The 14321-nt window shown below is 39.4% G+C and overlaps 1 long non-coding RNA gene across 1 annotated transcript in view; it reads right to left on the reverse strand.

Annotated features, from left to right (window-relative positions):
• Nucleotides 1-5794: 5794 nt before the first annotated feature.
• The window catches only part of LOC111752822 (uncharacterized), a 47091-nt gene continuing 38564 nt past the window's right edge, over nucleotides 5795-14321 (reverse strand). Inside the window, exon 4 of the long non-coding RNA XR_002787720.2 lies at nucleotides 5795-12955. This is a non-coding gene — a long non-coding RNA (uncharacterized LOC111752822). The remainder of the gene's footprint in view (nucleotides 12956-14321) is intronic.

The raw sequence follows: 14321 nt of genomic DNA on the forward strand, positions 1-14321 counted from the left end.
TACCTCCTAGGATAAATTTCTAGGTCTAGGATTACTGTGCCAAAGAATATGCACTTGAACTTTTTGAACATATTTCCTAATTGCCCTCAAGAAATGTGGAAATTTTATACTCTGGTCAGTGTCCTGCAATTTGTCACAGTGTTTTCATCTTTGCCGGTTGAATAAACAAAAGGCACCCTGCTATTTTTATTTGCACTTCTCTGAGTAGTGGTTAGGTTGAACGCTTTTTCATATACTGTAATTACAGGCTATTTTACTTCTTATTTTATGACCTTTGCTCGCTATTAGCCTATTTCTCTTTTCCTTTATTAATTTGTAGGGTTTTTAAATATATCTTTATTCTTTGTCATATATTGTAAACATGCTTTCTCAGTTTATCTTTTTAACATTGTTAATGGTGTTTGTTTTGTTTTACTGTGCAGAACTTTTTGATTTTTAGGGAATCAAATTTATCAATCTTTTATTTTGTGCTTCTAGATTTCAGGACATGCTCCTAAAAGACTCCTCCACCCCCAAATTATAAAAGGTTCACCAAATTTTCCTTAAGTAGTTCTGTTAGTGTTTTACATATAAATACTTTATTCTCTCCTGAATTTATTCCGATATAAGAAGTAAGGTATGGATCTCACTTTTCACCCCAAATGGCCAGGCAGTTATCCCAACATCCTATTCTGAAAAGGCTGCTGTTTCCCTCATTGATTTAAAATGCATCCTCTAACAATCCTCATTTGATCTGTGTGGTTATTCTGCAGTTTTCTTTTTCCTCCACCTATCTGTTCCTGCCTCCTTATCAAAACTATTTGGACCACTATGTGTCTAAAACACGCTTCCTGAGACTTCTGATCCAGCTGTGATGGAGTAAACACACTCCATCCTGTCTCTGGTCACAGCCCAAACCCTGGACAGAACTCATGAAGCAACTCTCTGAGGGCTCAGAAAAGTAAACAGTAGCAGGTGGGTTGGGGAAGGAAATAAAAATCTAAAGAACAACTGTTGGAACGCTGAACCTCCTGGGCTTTTTCTGTCCCATATTTCTAGTCTTGCACACTAGGGCAGCCAGAATCCTGGAACTACAGCAGGTGTGGACAGAAAAGGCTCAAGAGAAAAACCTTCCTCTCTGGCCAGAGGACTGGGAGGGACAGAGGACTGAGGGACAGAGAACGGGAGAAAGCCCTTTGTTTTTTTTCTTTCCACTCTGCTGACCCTGACCCAGGCAAGTTCCAATCACAAATGTGCACTCCTATGGCAGATGGGGGGAGGGGGGGTGGCAGATGTGCAGACACCTAAGACTCAGAGAAAAATCCTTTTCCCTGACCAGAGGAACTGGAAAGAGGGATTCTTGCCATCTGACAATTGTGAGAGGGATCCCCAATGTTTTCTTTCTCTCTTTTCTCTTGCCATTTCACCCCAGGGCAGACCCAGTGAGGCACAGGGAGGCTAAAACTATGTCTTTCTAGCCGGAACATCCGGAAAACGGGTCCATGGGGGAGAACATGTAGAATAAGGAGCAGAGAAAGGATCGTTTAAAACTGTATGCACAGCCCTGGGCTCGACCTCAAGCTGCATGTGTACAGACTTGACCCAAAGCAATGCAGCAAAGGCTTTGAGAACTGAACTACAGTGTAGACGCCCACCCAGTTGTCCGACTGGCTGCAGGGTGGAGTACATGTGGTGTGAACCGGATTAACACTGCAGAAGCTTTGAAAACTAAGCAGACATGGAACCACAGCCCACAGAAGGCAGGTCAGTACTTTGTGATCTGAACCTAACCAGGCTGAGAGCCTGATATGACAGAAAAATAAATATTTTCTAGAGCAATTTAATGGGAACCAGAGTCTCATAACATAATATTCAAAATGTCTACGGTATAAGTCAAAATAATTTTGCATACAAAGAATCAAGAAAAATCTCAACAATTTTCAAGGGAAAAAGAAAATCGACAGGCACCTAACCTCAGATGACCCAGACATTGGAATTATCAAAGACTTCAAAGCAACTATTAAAAGTTTTCTACATTTTTCTCAAAGTAGCAAAATATTAACTCTAAGTAGATGATGAAAAGTTAGGTATGTATATTGTAATCCCTAGAGTAACTACTAAAAAAGTTATACAAAGAAATATAGTCAAAAGGCAATAGTCAAATTAACATGGAACACTAAAAACATTCAAGTAATCCAAAAGAGGGCAGAAAAGAAGAAAGTGAGGAAGGAAAAACAGGAGACCAGCAGAAAACTAATAATAAAATGGAAGACCAAAACTCAACCATATCAATAATTATGTTAAAAGTAAACAGTCAAATGTACTAATTAAAAGGCAGAGATTGCAGATGAATTTTTGGAAAATATCCAATTACATGCTGCCTACAAGAAACCCAGTTTAAATACAATGATATAAATAAGTTAAAAGTTAAAGGACGGAAAAATATATGGCATGGAAACACTAGTCAAAAGAAAGTTTCTCATAAAGTTAAACACAAGATTACCACATTTTACAGCAATTCCACACCTAGGTATGTGCCCAAGAGAAAGGAAAATGCGCATCCACACAAAAACTGGTACGTGGGCATTCATTGTAGCCTTATTTATAATAGCCAAAAATTGGAAACAACGCAAATGTCCATCAACCAATGAACAGAGACATAAAATGTGGTCTATCCATATGACAGAATATTATTCAATCATTGAAAGGTTGAAGTATTAATACATGTTACAACATGGATGACCCTTGAAAACATTATGCCAAATGAAAGAAGTCAGTCACAAAAGGCCACATGTTATATGATTCCATTTATATGAAGTGTCCAAAACTGAGAGACAGAAAGTAGAGTAGTGGTTACTTTGGAGTCAGGAGGAGCAGGGAGGGAAATAGGGATTGATTGCTAATAGGTACAAAGTTTCCTTCAAGGGAGACAAAAAATGTAAAAAAATTGATCAAGGTTATCGTTTTGTAGCCTGTGGATATTCTTAAAAACACTGACTTGTACACTTTAAATGGGTGAATTGTATGGTATATGAATTGTATCTCGATAAAGCTTTTTTTTTTTTAAGAAATCTGGAGTGCTATCTAATATCAGACAAAGCGGACTTTAGAACGAAGAAAATAACCAAGATATGAAGAGGTAATACATAATGATAAAAGATGAACTGCCTTCAAGATGATATAATAACCCAAATGCATATGTACTTAACCGAGCTTCAAAATACGTAAAGAAAAAATAGTAGAACTGAAAGGAGAAATAGACAAATTCTAAAATTATACGTGGAGACTTCAGCACATCACTCTCAGTAATTGGTAAAGCAAGTAGAGAGAAAATCATCAAGAATATACACTGAACAACGCCATCAACCAGCTTGACCTAATGAAGATTAATAGAACACTCCCCCAACGACAGCAGAATACACAGGCTTTGCAGATGCACATGGAACTTTCACAGGATAGAACGTATCCTGAGTAACATAACAAACCTTAACAAATTTATAATAAATGAAATCATATAAAGTATGTTCTCTGAACGTAACAGATTTAAACTGGAAATCAAGGACAGGAATATAGTTGGAAAATCCCCCCCAAGTATTTGGGAACTAAACAACACACTTCTAAATAACCCCTGGGTCAAAAAGTAAGTCACAAGGGAAATTAGAAAACATTTTGAGCTGAACGAAAATGAAAATACAACACATCAAAATGTGTAGGATACAATGAAACAGTGCTTAGCGGGGAGTTTATGATATTAAATGCTTATATTAGAAAAAAAAAGTTTTCAAACAAATAACTAAGCTTCCTCTTTAAGAACCTAGAAAAAGAGCAATTTAAACCAAATCAGGCAGAAAAGGAAATAATAAAGAACAAGTATCACTGAAACTGAAAACAGAAAACCAAGAGAGAAAATCAGTGAAACCAAGAGATGGCTCTTCAAAAACATTAATAAAACTGATAAACCTCTAGGCAGACTAACCAAGAATAAAAGGGAAAAGACAAAAATTACCAAGATCAGGAAGACAATACTAGATATCACTATAGATCCCACAGACATTGAAAGAATAATAACTTATTCTTTCATTCAACGACTTACCTGAAACTGACCAATTTGTTTAAGGACACAAACTACCAAAATCAATTTAAAAAGAAATAGATAACCTGAATAGTCCTAAGTCAGTCTACTAAAGAAATTGCGTCTGCAGTTAAAAAACACCCCAAGAAAGAAAACTCCAGGCCCAGATGGTTTCACTGGTAAATTCTACCAAACATTTAATAGAGGAAAAATCCAAAATTTACACAATATTTCCCAGAAAATAAGAGGGAACACTTCATTGAATGACTCATTTATTGAGTCCAGCATTAATCTCATACCAAAACCAGAAAAAGACCATACAAGAAAAGAAAACTACAGATCAATATCCCTCATGAACTTAGATTCAAAAGTCCTCAAAAAAATATTGGTAAATCTAAGCCAGCACCAAGGTTAATACATCATGCCCTAGAAGACGTGATCTCCTGGAATATAATGCTAGTGAAACAATTGTAAACCAGCCAATATAATCTACCATATTAACAGACTAAGAAATAAAAAAACACATTATTATCTCAACAGACTCAGGAAATGCATTTGACTATACTTACCCATTTGTGATAAAAACTCTCAGCAAACTAGAAATAGAAGAGAACTTCTGTAACCTGATAAGACATCAACAAAAAAGTTAACATTATACTTAGTGCTGAAAGGCTTCTTTTCCCCTCAGTTTGTGAATAAGGCTAGGATAGTCACTCTCACCCTAGAGAAATTAAAACTTAGGTCCACACAAAAATCTGTATATAAAACTTATAGCAGCATTATACAAAATCAGTAAAAATTGAAAGGTCCTCTAGTGGATGAACGGATAAACTGTGGTACATCCACACAATGGAACCCTACACAACAACAAAAAGGAACAACTTGGATCCAACATAGATGAATCTCAAATACATTAAGGCAAGTGAAAGAAGCCAGGCACAAAATATTATATTATGTATGATTCCATTTATATGATATTCTTGAGATGGCAAAACCATAGAGACAGAACAGACCTGCGGTTGTCACGAATTAAGAGTAGAAGGAGGGTTTGACTACAAAAGAGGAGCACAAGGGAATTTGGGGGAAAATGGAACTGCTCTATGTCCTGGTTGTGGTGGTTACACAACCCTATACAATTGTCAAAACTCAAAGGACTGCACACGCAAAAAAAAAAGTTATGTATATAAATTTTAAAATATTTTTTAAGCTAGACAAACACATATACACACACTTGCATACACACACACACACACACACACATTTCCTGGCCAGCCGCCCATGTTTAGTCTTATAGATAATTTTAGAATAATTGTGATTTTTAAAAAATTAAAAGCTCATTGGTAATTTGCTTAGAATTACCTTAAATTTTTAATTTATGGAGAATAATCTTTCTACCCAAGATTATTTGCTCAGCAAAAAGACTGAATAAATATGGTGAAAGGGCACAACGCTGACACACACATTTCCTGATTTTAAACCATTCGGTATCCCGTTGTTCTTTTCAAACAACTGCCTCTTGGTCTATGTACAGGTTCCTCACAAGCACAATTAAGTGTTCTAGGATGCCCATTCTTTGCAATGTTATTCATAATTTGTTGTCCACATAGTTGAATGCCTTTGCATAGTCATTAAAACACAGGTAAACATCTTTCCAGTATCCTTTGCTTTTAGCCAAGATCCATCTGACATCAGCAATGACATCCCTCGTTCTGTGTCCTTTTCTGAATCCAGCTTGAATTTCTGGCAGTTCTCTGTCGATGTACTGCTGCAAATGCTTTTGAATAATCTTCAGCAAAATTTTACTTGTATGTGATATTAATGATATTGTTCGATAATTTCTGCCTTCTGTTGGGTCACGTTTCTTTGGCATGGGCACAAATATGGATCTCTTCCAGTCAGTTGCCCAGGAAGTTGTTTTCCAAATTTCTTGGCATAAATGAGTGAGTACTTCCATCGCTGCATCCGTTTGTTGAAACGTATCAATCCAAGAAGCTGGACTATATGAAGAAGAACGGAGCATGAAGGCTGGAGGAAGACTCATTAACAACTTGCCATATGTAGATGACACAACCTTGCTTGCTTGAAAGCAAAGAGGATTTGAAGCACTTACTGACGAAGATCAAAGACAGCCTTCAGTATGGATTGCATTTCAACATAAAGAAAACAAAAATCCTCACAACTGGACAAATAAGCAACATCATGATAAATGGAGAAAATATTGAAGTTGTCAAGGATTTCATTTCACTTGGATCCACAGTCAACACCCAAGGAAGCAACAGTCAAGAAATCAAATGACACATTGCATTGGGCAAATCTGCCACAAGAAACCACTTTAAAGTGTTCAAAGGCAAAGATGTCACCTTGAGGACTAAAGTGCGCCTGACCCAAGCCATGGTATTTTCTTTTCTTAATTTTTTTTACTCTATTTTAGATTAAGGTTTATGGAGTGAACTAGTTTCTCATTAGACAATTAGTACACATATTGTTTTGTGACATTGGTTGCTAATCCCGGGACATGTCACAAGCCATGGTATTTTCAGTCTCCTCGTATGCGTGCCAAAGCTAGACAATGAATAAGGAAAACCAAAGAATTGATACCTTTCAACTATGGTTTTGGAAAAGAATACTGAATATACCACGGACTGCCAGAAGAATAAACAAATCTGTCTTGGAAGAAGAACAGCCAGAATGCTCCTTAGAAGTAATGATGGTGAGACTCGTATACTTTGGACATGTTATCAGGAGGGACCACTCCCTGGAGGGGGACATCATGCTTGCTAAAGCAGACGGTCAGCAAAAAAGAGGAAGACCCTTGATGAGATGGACTGACACAGCAGCTGCAACACTTTTGTCTTAGGCTGGGTTCTCTAGAGAAGCAAAACCAGTAAAGCACACGAATATAAAGAGAGAGAGATTTATATCAAGGAAACGGCTCACAAAGTTGTAGAGGCTGGAACGTCCCAAGTCTGTAGATCAGGATTGAGGCTTCTCCTTATTCACGTAGCCATGGGGGCTGGTGAACCCAAGATCAGCAGGTCAAAGAGCAGGGCTCTTGCTCACAGGCTGAGAAGACTGAAGAATCCCAAGATTAGCAGGCAAGACCACAGGTAAGCTGCTAGCTCAAGTCCCAAGAACAGGAGGTCAGACAAACAGGAGCCAGCTGCAGGATCTAGAGTAAGCAAAAGCCCATGAGCCTTGCCAGAATGTCCACTTACACTTGATGCAGGCCTCATGGCCAAGGAAACTCCCTTCCAACTGATTGGCTACTCACAGCAGATCCCATCACGGAGGTAATCACATTACATAAAATCTCATCATGGAAGTGATCACAACATCATATGACTGCCAAACCACTTAGAATCATGGCCCACCCAAGTTGACAACACAACCTTAATCATCACAAATGGGTTCGAGCATAATGATTGTGAGGATGGCACCGGACTGGGCAGTGCTTCGTTTTGTTGTACATGTAGTTGCTAAGGGTTAGAACTGACTCGATGTCACCTAACAACAACAACCCAAGAACGAAGTATCTTTTACGTCCTGTAGTAGAGCATCTTCAATTCTTTTCATTTGGGGTCCTGCACAATTTTCGTGAATTTTTCCCTAGCTTTTGCATGCATTTTGTTGTTATTGTGAATGGGATCTTTTTTCTGTTACATTTTCTAATTATCATCATTAGTTTAAAAAGAAGACATTGACTCCTGAGTACTTGTTTTATAACTGGCCAACCTATGGACCTCCCTTATTGTTATTAATATCAGTTATTAATTAGTATGATGATACATGTACTTACATCATCCACAAAAAGGGGCTGTTCTTTCCCTGTGTTTATAAGTCTGGCTTCCCTTTCCTAATTACAATGACTAACATTTCCCAAACAATGTTAAGTAATCTCACTTTTATTTTCTAAATTTCATTCACACTTAGCAGATGCAACAGCTGTGCAGCCTTCTGCTCTCAAGCATTATTTTTCTGACCTAAAAGATAAAGAGTGGAGCCTGTACACAGTTAGGTATATTTCTCACAGCAGTTTGTAATTAATTAAAAATTAATGACACAACAATCCTGAAAAACGTAAAAAGAAGAAAGCAAATCACTCCTCGTTCCCGCCACTCTAACAAGTCAACTGTTCGCACTTTCTGCTGCTCCTTTCCTGTATAATTTTTACTTAATTGTGATCATGGCTTAGCAAATCTCAGTTTAAAGGTTGAAAGTATTTCCTGGAGTTAACAGACTAACTCCAAGACCCAGACAGTCATGGTATACATATTCGCCTCCCCACCAAAAATGGGGGTTAGAATTCAACCATAAAGAGGTACAAAGTACTGAAACATGCTGCGACATGGATGAACCTTGAAAACATTATAGTGAGTGAAATAAGTCAGGCACAAAAGGACAAATACTCTATAATCCCACTTAAAAGAAAAGACTAAAATAGGCAAATGCATAGAGACCAAAGTTTATTAGAAGTTACCAGGATCTAGGACGAAGGAGTATGTGGAGTTATTGCTGAAAGAGCAATGAGTTTCTGTTGGGGTGATGAAAAACTTTTGGAAATGGATGGTGGTAATGGTAGCACAACATGGGGAATGTAATTAATGTCATTGAATTGTACACTTAAAATGGTTAAGATGGTACACTTGTTGTTATATATATTTTACCGCAAAAAAAAATTTTTTTAATAAGGATTAGAAGAATTGATAACAGGAAAGAAATGTGGTGACAGGCTCCCAGGATCAATGAGAGCTAAGGAGAAAAGTAAGGAAAAGAAATTGGAAATGATGGCTGGCCCCATTTTTCCTCACAGTCCCCAAAAGATGACAAGGCTGGCAAGGAAAAGAATAACAAGTCTAGTTTGCAGGTTGGTAGTATGGGTGTGATTGATCCAGACAACTGAGCAGCTAGAAAGATCAGAAAGCCGGGTTCCAGTTCTGCCCTTGCCATTGACTAGCTGTGTGACCTTGGACTAATCAACTCAACATCTGTAAAAAGAGCAAGCTGAGTTCCCAAGGACCCTGCCAGCCCTAATTTCCCATGATCTATTTCTCTGGAAGAACCGGACAACTGGGATGGGGCATTGGGCCATCAGAGCAAGAAAACCAAGATTTCAGGCTCTACAAGATTATCAAATCTCACCATCTTTGTGTTGGAAAGGACTGTAGGAGTGACCTCACATAAATTCCCACCCTGGCAGGAATCCCCTCCATAACACCCTTGACAGCTTCTTTGAATTATTCCAGTAAAAAGAAATTTGCTATCTCATAAAGCATTTTTTTTTTAGCAGTTTAATGGTTAGCAAATTCTCTGTTGAGTTTTGACAAAATCTGTTCCAACTTAATATCCAAATATTGAAATAAGGCCTGTCCTCCATAATAACACAGAATAAAGTGCTTCTCTCTAGCACATAACCAACTTTTCTTCGACATTTTGTAAGTTCAGTGGTCTTCAGTGAGTTTTAGTAATATGTCTAAAGAATGCCTGTATAATCTGGCATTGTGTCACACAGATTCAGATAGAAAAAAATGTCAATTTAATCATAGGTTATGCCAAAAAAATTCCATTGCAGTTGTTTTCTACTTGTAAAAACAATCTTTAAAACAGTGGGTAAACTCTCAGAGTACGTGAAAGGAAAACAGGTAAGTTTGCAATGCAGTTCTGTTACCATTCTAAGAAACAAGGAAGGAAAAAAATGAGCAAGAAATGGCTAAGTAATGTATATGTTTTCTATTGCTACTGTAACAAATTATCAAACTATTAGAGGCTTAACACAATGCAAATTTATTACCTTACAGTCTGGTAGATAAGAAGTCTACCCCAGCTCTCCCTGGGCTAAAACCAAGGTGTCAGTAGGGCTGCAGCCCTTACTGGAAGTTCCAGGGAAGAACTCGTTTCCTTGCCTTTTACAGCTTCTAATATCTTCAAAGCCAGTAACGTCATATCTCTCTGACTGTTCTTCCATATTCACGTCTCCCTCTGACTCTCTCCCCTGCCTCCCGCTTCCACTTTTAGGGGCCCTTGTGATTCGTGGCACAGTAGTTACGCATTCGCCTGCTAACCTAACGGTCAACGGTTTGAACCTACCAGCCTCTCCACAGAAGAAAGATGTTGCAGTCTGCTTCCATAAAGATTACAGCCTTGGAAACCCCATGGGCCAGTTCTCTTCTATCCTGTAGGGTCACTATGGCCCGGGATCAACTCGATGACAAAGAGTTTGGTTTGGTTTTTGATTACACTGGGCCCATCAGGATAATCCAGAATAATCACACTATTTTAAGGTCAGTTCATCTGACCCCTGATTCTTGGGACTTGAACTAGCAGCTTACTTTTGGTCTTGTCTGCCAATCTTGGGATTCATTGATTTTCCCAGGCTGTGAGCGAGAGCCCTGCTCTCTGACCTGCTGATCTTGAGTTCATCAGCCCCTGCAGCTATGTGAATCAGGAGAAGCCTCTATCCTGATCCACAGACTTGGGATGTTACAGCCTCTACAACCTCGTGAGCCATTTCCTTGGTATAAATCTCTCTGTATATGTATTTATATGCTTTACTGGTTTTGCTTCTCTAGAGAACCCAGCCTAAGATACCGTGTAACCTAATACATTCACAGGTTCTGGGGATTGGGATGTGGACATCTTTGGGGGACTGTTATTCTGCCTACACAAGTACTTGTCTCAATTGCAAATACTTGACAAAAAGATGTAATTAGAGAAAGACAAGCAAGTGCACACCAACTTTGGCACGATTTCAGGTGGACATCTGGTCACTTTCAGAAGTACTCATGGTTGTTGTTACCAGCTAGCTCTTACCTCTAGTGTCTCACTTCAAAGCTTACAGTTTTCTTTGCTTTAAAACCACTTTTATCACTAACACCCCTCTTAGCTTATCAGTCTGAGAAACGATGTTGTGAGGGGTTGCGCTTCATAAAGAGCAGGCTGGTTTTCTAGGGGTAAATGGGCAAGATTTGAAAGAAATAGAAGAAGAGGGAATTTAAAAGTCTGCATTTAGTGATCCCACTTACATGAAGTAACCAGAATAGGCAAATTCATAGACAGAGGAAGGAGGTTAGGGGTTCGGGACAGGGGGAAAGGGGAGTCATTACTTAGCAGGCACTGAATTTCTGTTTGGGGTGATGAAAAAGTTTTATAAATAAATACTGGTGATAGTAGCACAACAAGGTGAATATAATTAATGCCACTAAACTGTACACAAAAAAAGAGTTAAAACGGCCAATTTTATGTTATATACATTTTATCGAAGTTACATTTTTTAAAGTGTACATTTGAGAAAGGATGGAAGTAATGGAGGGATAAACAAAGCAAGACACAGGAGAATCAGGAAGACCAACAGGAGCCTGGTACTACCAAGGGGGAGGAAAGGACGTGGGGATTACAGATGGATCAGCCTGTGGCCCACCCACCAGGCACTCCCAGGAGCATAGAATAAACATGCTGTAAGTGATCTCAGGTTAGACAAAAAGTTTTAAATAGGACACAGAAAGCATAAACTATAAAAGAAAAAATCGATAAATAGAATTGATCAAATAAAATTTTGCTATTCAGATGACACTACTAAGAAAATGAAAAGGCAAGTCACAGAGAATATTTGCAAAATATATATCTGACAAAGAACTTGTTTCTAGAGTATATAAAAATCTCTTGTGTCTCAATAATAAGAAAACAAACAACCTAATTTTTAAAAACGGGCTAATGATTTGACAATTCATCAAAGAAGATATACAGTTGGCATACAAGCGCATGAGAACATCATTGGCCATCAGAGAAATACAAATTAAACCACAATGAGATATACCTACGTGATCACTAGAATGGTTAAAGTTAAAAAGACACACAGTGCCAAGTCTTGGCAAAGATGTAGAGCAACTGAACCTCTCATACACAGCTGGTGGGAATACAAAATGGTACAGCCACTTTGGAAAATATTTTGGCGGTTTCTTAAGAAGTTAAACATAAACTGACCACATGGTCCAGCAATTCCATTCCTAGGTATTTACCCAGAAGAATGAAAACACACGTCTACATTATGTAAACAAATGCTTAAACCAAAACCAAACCCATGGCCATTGAATTGATTCTGACTCATAGCGACCGTATAGGACAGAGTAGAACTGCCCCACAGGGTTTCCAAGGTTGTAGTCTTTGTGAAAGCACATTGATTCACCCTTCTCCTGCAGAGTGGCTAGTAGGTTCGAACCACCAACCTTTTACCAGCAGCTGAGTGCTTTAACCACTGTGCCACCAGGGATCCTCTAAAATACTTGTGGCAGCTTTATTCATAATCTCCAAAAACTGGAAGCAATTCAAATGTTCATCAACTGGTGAATGGATAAACAATATGTGATATATCCACACAAAGGAATACTATTCAGCAATAAAAGGAATGAACTACTGGTACATGGAACAATATGTCTGAATCTTAAAAGCATTATATTAAATTTAAGAGGTGAGACACAAAATAATTTATATACATTATATACAAACACATCCCTGGTGGTGCAAATTGTTAACATCCTCAGCTGCTAACTGAAAAACCAAAACCACAGTGATTGAAAGCAGACTGATAGTTGCCAGGAGGCCTGGGGTAGATGGAAGGGGTTAACTGCAAAGGGCCATGAGGGAATTTTTGGGGATGGTGGAGATATTCGACATCATGATTGCAATGGTTACATAACTATACACATCTGTCAAAATTCATCAAGTTGTACACTTAAAATTAACGAGTTTTATAGTATGTAAATGATACCTCAGCAAAGCTGACTCCCCATAACAGCATCGGCACATGCAACCAATAGGAGTCTGTAAGCAAGGGCATGTCCACATACACAGGCACCGGGAGGCCACCAGTGGGGAAGTGAGATTTCAATTTCATTTTGCCAGAGGATTCCTCTAAATAGAAGTGAGTGAAAGCAAAACATTCTGAGAATTTTCAGAGTTTTCCTGATGCTTTCCATCATCCCCATGCTCCCGGCCCCACCGTGGCACACCTCCCACTCATTGGCTGAGGCTCTCAGTTTCTCTTCTTATTAGCGGGGTCTGACCACATGCTCACAAGGGTTTGGTTCTTAGCTGCCATGTCAGGATGTACTTTCCAAACTGTGTTCCCCAATAGGCATCCCAGACCCATAGCCTCAGCCATCTTGTGTATACACACAAGAACCCCATCCCTCATCTTTTGTTTCCTGATTAAATCTGGCTAAAATTCACATCATGGGCACTCCTGAAGAAGAAGGGTCCTATGTGAGTAATGCCCACTATGGGGTGACACATGTGGAAGGGAGAGGAAACATCACTACCAGACACACCGCTCCAATCTCGCTTCCAGAAGATCACCACCCACCGTTGGAAATAGCTCGGGGTGCTGGCACCATCCTTCTGACTGGTCATCCCCAATGAGTGGTGCTGCCCCTATTACCCACCAAGAGGAGACTATTGTCTTCACTCCACAAGTACAGGCTGAATGACAATTTTCAGAGTCTTTGTTCTTCCCCACAAATGCCTACACCCATCCAGTCCTGACTTGTGGATTTCCTTGAACGCCCAGACCTGCCTCTCCCCTAATTGATTGCTCCTACCCCAACTTCCTTTCCTCACTGCCATGGTGGTCAGGTCCTTGTATTCCACCTAGAAAGTCTAGCAAAGCAGAAACCTGCCTACATGTTTGCGCTCACCTACCACAGACCCCGTGAAGAGCTGGAAGGTAGGCCACCATAGGACTGAGCCCTCTGTGCTGAGTTAGTGGACATGCACTAACCAGGCAGACACTTGGTGAGCTGTCACCAGGGCCACCGGGAGCCCTAGTGAAGAGAGGGCTAAAGCACCAGACAGAACTTTCACAGCACCGTTAGAGAAACATGTCCACCTGTGACTATCTAAAGAGTGGCAATGTAGGGTATAAAATCATTTGTGTTAAGGGGAAAGTGACTGATGGACCCTTTCCTGTTTGGATAAGGGGAAATCGAAAAGGATTCTTCGTGGAGAAGGAAAGACTCAGACAGAGAGCCCAGAGCCTGAATACCAACGTTTCCTAAAGGCTGACGGGCCACATCATGCACTTTGCAGCTCAGGGAAAAAATGGAGTTCTGTCCCCTGGAGAAATTCTGAGTCCCATGAGTGTTGTTCCCGTAGGGCTCATTCGGAGATAAAGGCCCCTCAAACTCCAGGCCTCAGCCAGTCCTTCCAGTTCTATCAGGGCTTCTCCACTTCAGCACCGTTGACATTGGAAGCTGCAACATTCTCTGTTGGAAGGGGTGGG

This window comes from Loxodonta africana, chromosome 21 (assembly GCF_030014295.1).
Source record: "Loxodonta africana isolate mLoxAfr1 chromosome 21, mLoxAfr1.hap2, whole genome shotgun sequence".
NCBI lineage: Eukaryota > Metazoa > Chordata > Mammalia > Proboscidea > Elephantidae > Loxodonta > Loxodonta africana.